The sequence below is a fragment of the Rattus norvegicus genome, chromosome 2 (assembly GCF_021556685.1).
Source record: "Rattus norvegicus strain SHRSP/BbbUtx chromosome 2, alternate assembly SHRSP_T2T, whole genome shotgun sequence".
NCBI classification, from domain to species: domain Eukaryota; kingdom Metazoa; phylum Chordata; class Mammalia; order Rodentia; family Muridae; genus Rattus; species Rattus norvegicus.
Window position 1 is genome coordinate 469454 of NC_141535.1, and position 13655 is coordinate 483108.

A 13655-nucleotide genomic window follows, 5' to 3' on the forward strand; every position below is an offset into this window, starting at 1 on the left:
GATCTTCTTCCATTTCTTTCTTCAGAGGCTTGAAGTTCTTATCATATAGGTCTTTCTCTTGCATGGTTAAAGTCACACCGAGGTATTTTATATTATTTGGGACTATTATGAAGGGTGTCATTTCCCTAATTTCTTTCTCTGATTGTTTTTCTTTTGTGTAGAGGAAGGCTACTGATTTGTTTGAGTTAATTTTATACCCAGCCACTTTGCTGAAGGTGTTTATCAGCTTTAGTAGTTCTCTGGTGGAACGTTTGGGATCACTTAAGTATACAATCATATCGTCTCCAAATCATGATATTTTGACTTCTTCCTTTCCAATCTGTATCCGTTTGATCTCCTTTTGTTGTCTGATTGCTCTGGCTAGAACTTCAAGAACTATATTGAATAAGTAGGGAGAGAGTGGGCAGCCTTGTCTAGTCCCCGATTTTAGTGGGATTGCTTCAAGTTGCTCTCCGTTTAGTTTAATACTAGCTACTGGTTTGCTGTATATGCCTTTTACTATCTTTATGTATGGGCATTGAATTCCTGTTCTTTCCAGGAACTTTATCACGAAGGGGTGTTGTATTTTGTCAAAGTCTTTCTCAGCCTCTACTGAAATGATCATGTGGTTTTTATCTTTCAGTTTGTTTATATAGTGGATTACGTCGATGGTTTTCTGTGTGTTAAACCATCCCTGAATCACTGGAATGAAGCCTACTTGATGATGATGGACGATTGTTTTGATATGCTCCTGGATTCAGTTTGCAAGAATTTTATTGAGTATTTTCTGTTGATATTCATAAGGGAAATTGGTCTGAAGTTCTCTTTTTTGTTGAGTCATTGTATGGTTTAGGTATAAGAGTAATTGTGGCTTCCGAGAAGGAATTCGGTAGTGCTTCACCTGTTTCAATTTCATGGAATAGTTTGGATAGTATTGGTATGAGGTCTTCTATGAAGGTCTGATAGAATTCTGCACTGAACCAATCTGGACCTGGGTTCTTTTTGGTTGGGAGACTTGTAATGACTGCTTCAGATTCAATGCAGTCCCCATGAAAATTCCAAGCCAATTCTTCATAGAGTTAGACAGAACAATTTGCAAATTCATCTGGAATAACAAAAAAAATCCCAGGGTAGTTAAAACTATCCTTAACAATAAAAAGCCTTCCGGGGAAATCATTATCCCTGACCTCAAACAGTATTAGAGATTAATAGTGATAAAAACTGTATGGTATTGGTATAGAGACAGGCAGATAGACCAGTGGAATAGAATTGAAGACCCAGAAATGAACCCACACACCTATGTTCACTTGAGTTTTGACAATGGAGCCAAGGAAAAAGGATAGCATTTTCAGCACATGATGCTGGTTCAAAGGGAGATAATCATGTTGAAGAATGTAGATCTATCCATTCTTATCACCCTGTACAAAGCTTAAGTCCAAGTGGATCGAACCAGATACACTCAAACTTATAGAAGAAGGAGTGGGGAAAAACCTCGAACATGTGGGCACTGGAGAAAATTTCCTGAACAAAATACCAATAGCTTATGCTCTAAGATCAAGAATCGACAAATGGGATCTCATAAATCTGCAAAGCCTCTGTAAGGCGAAGGACAAAGTTGTAAGGACAAAATGGCCACCAACAGATTGGGAAAAGATCTTTACTAATCCTACAACCAATAGAGGGCTTATATCCAAAATATACAAAGAATTGATGAAATTAGACTGCAGGGAGACAAATAACCATATTAAAAAATAGGGCTCAGAGCTAAACAAAGAATTCACACCTGAGGAATGCAAAATGACTGAGAAACACCTAAAGAAATGTTCAACATCTTTAGTCATAAGGGAAATGATATCAAAACAACCCTGAGATTCCACCTCACACCAGTGACTGGCTAAGATCAAAAACTCAAGTGACAGCAGATGCTGGTGAGGATGTGGAGAAAGAGGAACACTCCTCCATTGTTGGTGGGATTACAGACTGGTATAACCATTCTGGAAATCAGTCTGGAGGTTCCTCAGAAAATTGGACACTGAACTACCTGAGGATCCTGCTATACCTCTCTTGGGCAGATACCCAAAAGAGACCCTAACACATAACAAAGATACTTGCTCCACTCTGTTTAAAGCAGCCTCATTTATAATAGCCAGAAGCTGGAAATAACCCAGATGCCCTTCAACAGAGGAATGGATACAAAAAAATGTGGTACATCTACTCAATGGAATACTACTCAGCTATCAAAAACAATGACTTTATGAAATTCATAGGCAAATGGGTGGAACTCGAAAATATCATCCTGAGTGAGGTAAGCCAATCACAGAAAAACACACATGGTATGTACTCATTGATAAGTGGATATTAACCCAAATGTTTGAATTACCCTAGATGCACAGAACATATGAAACCCAAGAAGGATGACCAAAATACGAATGCTTCACTCCTTCTTAAAAGGGGCACAAGATAACCCTTGGGAGGGAATAGGGAGGCAAAGTTGAGAATAGAAACTGAAGAAACACCCATTTAGAGCCTGCCCCACATGTGGCCCATCCATATACAGCCACCAAACTAGATAAGATGGATGAAGCAAAGAAGTGCAGGCTGACAGGAACTGGATGTAGATCTCTCCTGAGAGACAAACCCAGAATACAGCAAATACATAGGCGAATGCCAGCAGCAAACCAGATGCTGCCGCCGGTCACAGCACACAATCACAATCCTCACCGCCCGCCAAAATGTTCTGGATTCGAGAATGAAACACACACAGACACGGACACGGACACAGACACACACACACACACACACACACACACACACACACACACACACACACACACACACACACACACTCAGAGCCTTCTATTTAATATACTTTAAACATCGAAATGTCTGGACCCATCCAAACATCCCTGCAACTAAAACAGTCTCCCCTCCCATATGCTTTAATTATTTCTTACTGAAGCCTATTTTCAATACTGGCAGCCACAGACCCAAGCCTGCAGCCCTCATGCGCCTTGATCTCCAACTCTTACATGTTGTCAGTGTCTCTGTGTCTTTGTCTCCCTGTCCTACATTTCTCAGGCCAGGACCTTCACTTTCCCTGGCAATGGTGATTCCCAAGTCCCACCTCTGTCTCCCTGCCCAGACATTGGCCACCAGCAACTTTATTACCAATCAGAGCCAATTGGGGCTTAAGGACCCTCAGAGTCTTACAGGCAGACACGTGGTTCCCATGTGCTTTTGGGAGCCAAATGAACACAAATAGCATTACAACCAATCCACAACACTCATACACATTAAGAAAATAAATATTTAAGTTAAAACTGCATCAAATCACACAGCAGTGAAAAGGCAACTTACGAAATCGAAGAAAGTATGTGAAATTATATGCAATAAGAGATAAAGATATAGGCTACTTAAAACTAATTTTATCATCACTGAAAAAGTAATCTAACAGGTTTGATGTATGGATGGCCAATAAGCACAGGAAAATATGCTCTCAGTCACCAATCATACAAAACCCCTAGGAGAGGCCTCCTCACACCCAAACGGATGGGTACTGGGGTTCAGGGTGTTGGGCATAATCTAAGTATTGAATCCAGTGTCATGTGTGCCCTAAGCAAGTGCTCCACCACTTAACTCTTTCCTCAGCACTTTTTTCCCTTGAGTCACACTCTATGTAACCCAAATAGCCAGAATACCTGAGCCTCTTACTTTCATCTCCCAAGAGATGAAATAGGTGAGAGGATATAAAGATGCTCCCTCTTGGAAGGGTGGGGGAGTGAATGGGGTGCTTATGGACAGGAAACCAGGAAGGGGAATAACATGGAAATGTAAATAAAAATATACCTAATAAAAAATTAAAAAAAAACAACAAAGAAGTTCCTCTTAAACCTTGAGTGTGATCAAACAAGACTAAGCCAGAAAGGAACATTCTGTTCAGTTTTATGCTAGACTCAAGAACAATCATATACAATACACGCATCTATCACAGACATTTTTTGTCCTCTCCTGCACACATAGAAAGCCATGGGGCCAGAAACTCAGATAATAAACTTCAGTCCAAACACAAGAAGCAAAGTAAAATAACAATAACAATAAAGCAACCTGGTTTGGTGGCACACACTTGTGCTGGGGAGACAGAAATTCCATATCCTCCCTAGCCAGATGGCCAAGTCGAGCTGTACTATTGATGTCACCTGAAGAGTAACACCCAAGGTTGTCCTCTGGCCTCCACACATGCAAGCTCACATATGCAGAGCCACCTGGACAAAGGAGCTTGCAAAAGGTTTTTCATGAGCCAATAAGATAGCTCAATAGGTAAATGTTCTTGTGTCACCAAGCCTGATGTAATTAGTTCAATACCTGGGACCTACACTGAAACCTGACTTCTACCAGATGCCCCTGACCTCCTTGTTTTGACTATTAGTCTGTTGCTCTGCATTGTAATGCTAACTGCAGACCCCCAAGGCCTGATTGTACCAGAGACAAGAGTCCACAAGTTACCCAAGTGATGAGATGTGATCTTTTCCCAAATTATTTCTGATAAGTGAATAAAGATGCCAAAAGTCAACAGCTGGGCAGAAGACACAGAGACAGGTTTTAGCATTCCAGGACTTCTGGCATCAGAGAAGAACCATGAGGGGAAAAGAATGTGAAGGGAAGAGGAAGCCTCCATGGGTCAGGTAGGTTGGCTAATTGGTGTTAAGAGAATCCCAGACATAGGGAATTTAATTTTATAATGGGATTATTGGCTGTGAAACAGACATAACAGCAAGAGGATCCATATCTGCCCAGCTCTTTTGCTGATTAATGTAAATATAAAGCTTGTGGGTGTCTTTTATCTTGGAACTAAGTGGTCAGAGGCAGGGGAGAAACCCTGTGTGAGGATTAAACAATTTCTACAACATTCACACATACAAATCCTGCCATACACAGACACAGACAAAAAAATAAAAATAAAAATTGTCACTTTTAAAAGGGGGTAAATGAACATGTCATCACCCATGAGGATCCAAATTCTATCACTACAATCCATGGGGTAGGAGGATGACCTCCCCACTCATTTGTCCTCTGGTCTCCATATACACACATTAACATTTATAGACATATGGACACAGAATACATTAATGAGTTAATTAATTCATTAATTAATTAAAAGTTTTTCTAATTATCTGTTCTTGGCCCCAGCTCACTCTGTCTTTGGTTGACACAGTTCAACTCCCCACATCTGCCTCCCCTTCTCTCATGCCTGTCATGCTTTCATGTGTGTTTCTCCTCCCTTAGTGTCCATGTTTAAATCTATATTTGCCTCCTTATAAACTATAGCTCTGGTGATTAGACAGATACTTCCCAGGTTGAAAGAACTTGCTGTGCGATCAGGAGGCCTGCAGTCCGAATCCCAGCATCATGCAAAAACCAGTCACTGCAGCTGCCAGGAATCAGACAACATCTTCGTAGGAAAAAATAATGAAATACTGCCAGTAATTTGGATGAACATACACTTATGAATATATGGCAAAATGCAAAACTTTGTCCTTTTAAGATGTAGCTCACGAAAAGAGTGAGTCAAAGGGAAGTAAACATACTGGTTTCTTTTATACCATGTGAACCAAACAAGTACTGTTATCTCTACAAGTCTGTTCTTTTCTCATAAGCCAAATTTAAACAATGCTTTGGAAAACTATCCACCTGGACCTGGATCATCCTGCTCTGTTGTTTCCATCTTGATTTTCCTCACCTCTCTTTCTACTCCCTCCTTCCTAGAGATTTCCCCACCTGCCCTTCCTTCTCATCCAATGATAGGGTATGCCTTATACCGGACTAGCCTTGCTCCATAATGGCCTCACCTTACACAGAGCAGTGCCACAGATTTCAGCAGAATACAGGAGAGGGATGGACTGGGTAAATAGGACGCTCAATGTTCAACACAATGATGTGAATGGTCAACATCTAGTCAAAATTCTGTTCTCAGACAGAACAAGGTCTACATTAAACTCCTGGGCTTGGCTATTTCTGTAGATTTCTAATTTCTCAAAGCCTAGCTCAGGAGCCACGCACTTAGTTGAATGCTCACCTTGTTCAATCATTAATGTTTAGGAGGGTTTTTTTTTACCCTTTTACATCAATATGGGAAAGTTTGCCAACAGTAAGAATAGTATGGAATATAAGATCTGTTTGTCAAGTCCATTTTCCTCATGAAGAACTATTATAAAAATTGAGGACCAGCATGAAGGCTCAGCTAGAGGGCTAGAGAAGACAGTCCCTACTGTTAAGTTTCATTCGCTCAGTCATTCATTCATACATTCTTTTTAAAACGTTTATCTAATATCAAGCTTATAGTGGAAAAAAATAAACTTTTCTAATACAAGCAACTAGGTCGCCAATTCTAATATTTATATTTTCTTACAGTCTTTTTAAAACTTTTTAATTTATGAGCGAGACTGTGGGTGTGCATGCACATGTGTGCATACGCATGTGTGAACCAGAGGTCAACTTTAAATGTCTTTGCTTGGGAGACATCTTGTCTTTCTACTCAGGGTCTCTCTGGGACCTGGGGCTCCCCAGTTAGGCTAGGCTTGCTGGCCAGTGAGCCCTAGGGATCTGCTTGTTTTTCTCTCCAGGGCAGAGATTACAAGTGTGCTGCCACGACCTGCTTTTGATCTGGGTGCTGCCACTCAAATCAGGACTTCATGCACACACAGCAAGCACTTCATAGGCTGTGCTGCCTTCCCAGCTTCTCCTGTGATGTTAAAAAAAATCTATGTCACAGGGTTAGGGTTAGGAGCTAGGGTTTAGGGTTAGGAGTAAGGGGTTAGGGTTAGGGTTATATATGCAGAGAGTCATATATATCATATATAATCTCTATCTGAACATAGTTGATATTTGTTAATTCAGAAACTACTTTTACACATTTTCCTTATATCGGAACTGAAATAGACATAGACTCTAAGCGGAATGCTCTTACTCTGAATGGCCTCTCTTACATTTAGTAGGAACACTATTGATAACCTTTTGTTGTGGTAATATGGTAGACTCTCCAGCTAGAGCTTCCTCCTAACCCATCTTGATTCATGGATTCCATTAGGGTAGGTTTCAGTGAGCAAGCAATTTCTCCAGGATAGAAGGCAGAGCATGTATCAGCCTGTGTGCTGGAGGTTAATGTACTAGGGGCATGGCAGGCACAGTGTCTTTCAGAAGAGCAGGGTTCTGGGATCTGATGCAGGAGCACTCAAGGGTAGAGACGTTGTCCCCTCTGAGGACTGCAATTGGTTCCTGGAAGTAGGCAGCCTTGAACGATTTGAAGTGGGGGGTCTGACGTTTATGTTGTTCCTTTTGTTTTGCTTTTGATCCCCCCACCCACCATGCATCTCAGGTTGGCCTCAAACCTCATAATGGAGGATGAGCTTGAATCTCTGATCCTTTTGACCTGACTGACCTGTGCTGAGATAGTGGGTGTGCAACATCACACCCTACCCATTTGTTGGGAACTGAACCGAGAGTGCAGGCTGACCAGGCACTCTACTAGCTGAGCCACAGTCTTTCTGGTGACCTTAGTTAGTAAGGGTCGAAGGGCAAACTACTTAGACAACTGTTAAATAGTCTGTTTGTTCACACCATCAGACTTCTCTTTAAATTTTTAAAATTGTGTTTATGCACATGGGTCATATGCCTACACACGGTTGCATGCAGTGCCCATCGAATACCCTGGACCGGAGTACCTGCAGCTGTGAGCTGTCATGTGAGTGCTGGGAAATGAACATGGGTCCTCTGGAAGAAGAGCCAATGATCTCAACCAGGGAGCCATCCCTCTGCCCCCCTCTCCTTACCTTCTTGCAGGAGTGTTTTATACTGTCTTCTCGACACAGTCCCACAGGATAAGTACAGTAATAACTGTTTATATCACAGAAGAGAAAATAATTTCCAAATCTGACTTAAGTGAGGCAAAGTCACCTTAGAAGACATACTTTTCCCCTTTCTTACACTTTTCATGCAAGACACATTTTCTTTTTTTTTTTTTAATTAACTTGAGTATTTCTTATATACATTTCGAGTGTTATTCCCTTTCCCGGTTTCCAGGCAAACATCCCCTCCCCCCTCCTCTTCTTTTTGGGTGTTCCCCTCCTCACACTCCCCCCATTGACACCCTCCCCCAAACAATCTAGTTCACTGGGGGTTCAGTCTTAGCAGGACCCAGGGCTTCCCCTTCCACTGGTGCTCTTATTAGCATATTCATTGCTACAAGACCCATTTTCTGTACACGAATCATATAAGTAGTTACAGTAACAATCGCTGCGCTTTTTCTGAAGACATCTAATAAATAAGGTTAGCGTTTTAGCGTTCATTGTGGCTTTGGTGCTAGGACAGTTCTTGGAGCCATATTCAAAGGAACTGTGAACTGGAGTGAAGTTGCTGTGAAGGATGCTTCTGATGATAACCTCACTATGAAATTACTGTTCTGCTGCTCCCAAGGAAAATTCAGCTGAATTAGCTAGCCTCTTGCAACAGAAAAAACAAACAAACAAACCAAAAAGAAAAATTAGAGCAAGAAGCATTTGCACTGAGGCTCCGGGGTCTTGAGGCTGCGGTGGGTCCCAAGTGTTTTAGTGTTTATTTGACATGAAGGTTACAGCCCCAGAGAGATGAGTTTACTACTTAGGATTCTCATTTCAGTAGCAACATTTCATTAGAAACAGTCGTTGACAGTTTCCTTTTGGTGTCCATGCATGCGGTACCTGTGTCTCTGTGTGTGCCTGCACATGTGTGAGCACGTGCAGGCGCACAAAGACATTCATGCATGGCTCACATTTGTGTGGAGATGCACGTGTGTGCAGACCATAGAAGAACTCTGAGGGTCATTCCTTAGGCACTATCCACCTTTTAAAAATTATTTATTTGTTCTGCTTACGTGTGCATGCTTTGACACTGTGGTAGTCACAGCACAACTTCAGAGTCAACTCTCTGCTAATCCCCCTTGATGGGGCCTGGGAATTGAGCTCTGCTCATCAGGCTTCCAAGGTAAGTGCCTTTAACCTGCTGAGCACTCTATCCAGCTCCCTTTCAAATCATTTCCAGGCACACCTCCCTCTCACCCAGTACTCAGCAGCTAAGCAAGGATTGATTGCTGGATGACGAGGCTTGCAGAGTTGCCTTCCTTCTTATGGGACTACACATCTGGGACTGACAGACACCATGACTGTTTTTGTTCAGTGTGTATTCATTCTAGGGATCAAACTCAGGTGCTTATGCTTGAATAGCAACTCCTCATACTGAACCATATTCCCAGCTCTTCCTTCAATTTTGCAGTTCTGGGACTTGAACACAAGTCCTCATGAAGGTTAGCTAAGTAAGTCCTTCATGAATGAGTAACACCTATAGGCACAGTAATTCTTACATTACACCTTCCAGGTACTTGTGAAGTCAGGAACAAGGCAGAAAACACTTGAAGCAGTGGTCTTGGAAAACACAATCCCTCAGTCTTCATTTTCTAAGCTGTAGATTGACATGGTAGTGCTGACTTTTTAGGGTTGTCATGAGAATTAACCAAGGCCATGTGTTGTTCCTGCCATGTAACGATCTTGTGGTAGAACTCCTTTATGTAAGGACTTTGTTGTTTTATTTCATTTTATTCTCTCTCTCTGTGTGCATGTATGTGTACGTATATGTTTACATGCTACATGTGAATATGTATGTCTACGTATGGTCAGTGTGTATGTAAATAATCTATGTTTATGCTGTATATGAAATTGTGTGTCTGCATGTTCCTGATGTGTATGTATGTTTGCATTTGTGCATTATGTGTGTGTTTGTACATGTTTGTGTGTGATGTGTGTGTCTGTGTATGGTTTATGTGTATGATGTGTGTATGTGCATGATGTGTGTGATTGTATATGTGTATAAATATGTGTGTGTGACGTGTTTGTCTGTGTATGGTATGTGTGTATGATGTGTGTATGTGCATGATGTATGTGCTTGTGTGTGTCTGTATGGTGTGTTTTTATGCATATGGTGTGTGCATGTTGTGTGTGAGTATGTGGTATTTGTATGGTATGTGAATACTGCATTGAGGCCACTTGTGTGTTCACGATATATATGTGGGGTTTGTGTATGGTATGTGTGTAGGACATGAATGGTATGTGGTTTTGTATGATTTATGTGTGCACGTAGCAGGGTGCACATGCAGAGATTGGGAGGAGATCCTCCCAGTACCAGTTCTCTCCTTTTACATGGGTTCCTGAAACTGAACTCGGATTTCAAGGCAAGGGATTTATTTACCTTTCGAGACTTCTCTGGCCCTCTTTATAAGTACTTTTTAAATGGAGGGTTTTCCAAATTACTGTTCTGGGTTTTTTCCCCTTTGTTTTTCTTATCTTTTTCTAGGGGAATTTGGTGGGGAAAATTCTGTAGCTTTCTTCTTTTTTAACTTTTCCAAACGTCCATATTGTTCTTCCGATATTGCCATAGGCTGAATGGGCTTCAGGACATGTTCCAGTCGATTAGGTTTTGAGCACAAGATGTGTTTTCAATTATTCCTGTGGAAGGCTCTTCTGAATACTTTGAAGACCCTGGGTTTGAACTCTGGCTTTGATAGATTTTATTTTACTTTTGACGTAGATTTTGGCACACACCAATCTCCTTTGCTTGGAAGATTCTGTGATCTCTACATAGTTTTCTTACATCTGTTATAGTAATATTAATATTAGTCACTGGAAATGACATCAGAGGAATAATATCTTTACAGTGTGAAATGTTTCTGCTCTCTTCATTCACTCCAGGATGTTCACACTGGGTGTGACAGAGTGTTCTACCTGGCATGCAAGAATGGCATGGTGCAACTGCATTACTAAAATGAACAAATGTACATTTAGTTAATCTGAGATTTCTTAAACTGTCACTTCATAAAGCAAAGAGGTTATGGCCGGAAGATCTGAGTAATGATGGGTACCGTTTTTTGTTGTTGTTGCTGTTGTTAGGGTTGTTGTTGTTGTCGTCGTCGTCGTTGTTGCTCTGTGTATTTTTGGTGTCAGGGGAAGGCTGTTGTGTTCTCACTGGGGAGGAGGGTGTTATCTAGAACTGAGTTAGATAGTATGTCAAAGGTTTTTGTTGATGAGGAATTTCCTTTGGGTTGGAAGGACCACAGGAATGGAAACTGAGTGTGAGTGGTAGGAGAGCTTGCCCTAGTCTGGGCTGCATCCTGGGAGAGGGATGGCAGCATGGAAGTTGCTTCAGAAAAGGATGGAAACATTGTATCTCTAGCCAGGAAGCAGAGAAAGATGGGTGTTGTTTCTAAGCTTTCTTTCTTCTTTGTATGCAGTGCAAGCCTGAGCCCAGGGAATGGTGGTATCTATATTTAGGGTGGGTCTTCCCTCCTTAATTAATCTAATCAAGATACTTTTTCAGAAACATGCCTGGTGACTGTTTCCTGGATGGTTGTAGATAGCATCAGATTGACAGCTAATAGTATGCATCACAGCTGGTCCCTGGACGCTTTAACATGGAACGGTGGGTGTTGAGTTGGTGCAGAGGTGACAGTTCTTGATCAAGAACTTTGAATTTAACTAGAGCTTTTAATTTATGGAGCTAGAGTCCACAGAAACAGTACGTGTGTAATTTACCACATGTCAGTGAAGACAGAGAGGATAGAGAATAACTAGATATATAAAAATGGGTTGAAGAAAACTGCTTAGGTGTCCTTGAAGACTACATATGAAGGAGGATACACTATGCCATCGTGAAAGCATTAGGCATTCTCTTAACTCTGCAGTACAGGGGTGAATTTGGAATACCCCAAGCACATCAGTGTCCCCATGGGAATGGGGAAAAAGTAACATACAACCAAACATCGGAGGCCAGAATCAGTGGCCTTACACTTCCAGAGAAAGTGTCCTTAAGGAAGACTGAGCATTGAACTTTGTCCCCCAGGAAGGAATCACCTCATTTCTTATTTTGTTATCATTTTGGTAAGGTTGAATAGACAAATCCCTTGTTGTAAAGATGTCATTCTGCTGGTTGATGTTTTACCCTTGTTGGATGGTATGTTTGAGAAGCCTTCTGGTTTTCTGTCTGAACAGGAAACTGGAGACCTTGCAGCTGGGCAACTCTGACCTGATCCTCTTTGTACTGCTCCCCAACCTGTGGAGAGCTCCTCTCCTAGCTGGCACTCTTTCTTTCTCTTTGGGGAGGTTGGGAGGCTATGAATCTTATACAGGTTTTGGCAGTGCAACTGAGGGCTTACCTTCAGAACCGGTGTGGAGGACTCTTGGAAAACTTGTCTCTGGGAATGTGAGGGCCTTTCCCTTTGGAAAAGAGTCAGACAGAGGGAGTCTCTAAGGAGGGGCTCTTCAGGGCCTATGAAGTGGCCTCTTAGTGATTCTGTGTGGAAGTCTGTAGCCCTGACAAGTGGTTCATGTGTGTCAGATTTCAAGCAGCTGAACTCTTCTGGAATGTACTTTGGGATCATAAACTATATTAATAGGAAGTTTTTGTTGTTTTCTCCTCTGTTATTTGCCTCTTTTATAGGGGATGAGGAAATTAAAAACTCTCCATCTGATGTGAGTGCTTCGCCAAAAGGTGACAGAGAAAAGACATAGAGCAAATAAGGTACTACATGTGCAGATCTCCAGGTTAAAAGCCAGGCTCTCCCATCACAGGCTCCTCACTTCTTCCCAGACCTCCTCCCTCCTGCCTTCAGATCTCCACATGTAGACAGCCCTTATCATATGGAATTTCTGTAAATTTAGAACCTTTGTTCTCCCTTATCTTGTGAAGTTGATTGTGGCCACCATACCAGGAGCCTCTACAGTTCGTTATTTAAGGATGGGATTATTTGTTTGGCTTTTTATCTCCTACTTGAACACTTGAACTTTGTTGTGACTGAAATAAAGCTTAGGCAGCCTCTGGCCCTACCCTGACTGATGATGGATGACACATGTTCTTTGTGTACCCGAGTTGGAAACTTAGATGTTTTGACTTTTCTGGGGAGGGTCAAGTCCTGCAGATAATGTACTTGAGGACTACAGCTGCAACAAATGTAGAATGTGGGGACTGAATTCATGAACTTTTTTTTCAAAAACAAGGAAGGTAAGCAGACTCTTCCATTTAGAGAATACAGAGGAGCTACAGAGTTTTTTTTTCTTGAAACCATATTAATATCTACATTTCTTTGTCTTATTACACAAACCTCAAAGCTGTACTTTAGCATTACGTGTCAGAAAGGTAAAAGTAACAGTTGAGATGTTCTAGAACAAGGCAGAAAAAAACACAGGGACACATTCGTTCCTTGTATTCAGTTTTGAGGTTCTTGCTGTGGCAGTTTGTCTTGTTTAGCAAAATGAAGAGGTAATGATACCAATAAGTGATTTCTTTTCCTTCTTGTCATCCACCTTCTTTATAAAGCGAGTATTTGTAAGAGAAATGTCTCCCCAGTTCCCTATTAAATTGTAAAGCATATATGATCTAGTGAGGGAAGCCAACTACAGAGTCTAAGACAGTGGATCATCCCTTAACTAATTCTTTGGTGGAAGAAGCACTTAGTAGGGGTGGGGACCCTTTAACACTGTGTAGAGGGCTTAGTGGAGCTGAGCCTGGGAAGGGAAAAGAAAAGAGGTGGAAAGAGTTCAAGAGTTTAAGAGCCAAAGGTCGGAAGGAGTTGGATCAAAACAATGACATGTTCTCATGAT

General features: G+C 41.5%; 1 protein-coding gene and 1 pseudogene across 1 annotated transcript in view; both read left to right on the forward strand.

The window, feature by feature from the left end:
• The window catches only part of LOC148006609 (uncharacterized), a 2902548-nt pseudogene that overhangs the window by 420178 nt on the left and 2468715 nt on the right, over positions 1 to 13655 (forward strand).
• LOC147995903 (uncharacterized) overlaps positions 1 to 13655 on the forward strand; it is a 57779-nt gene that overhangs the window by 32611 nt on the left and 11513 nt on the right. The gene's annotated exons all lie outside the window — the stretch shown is intronic.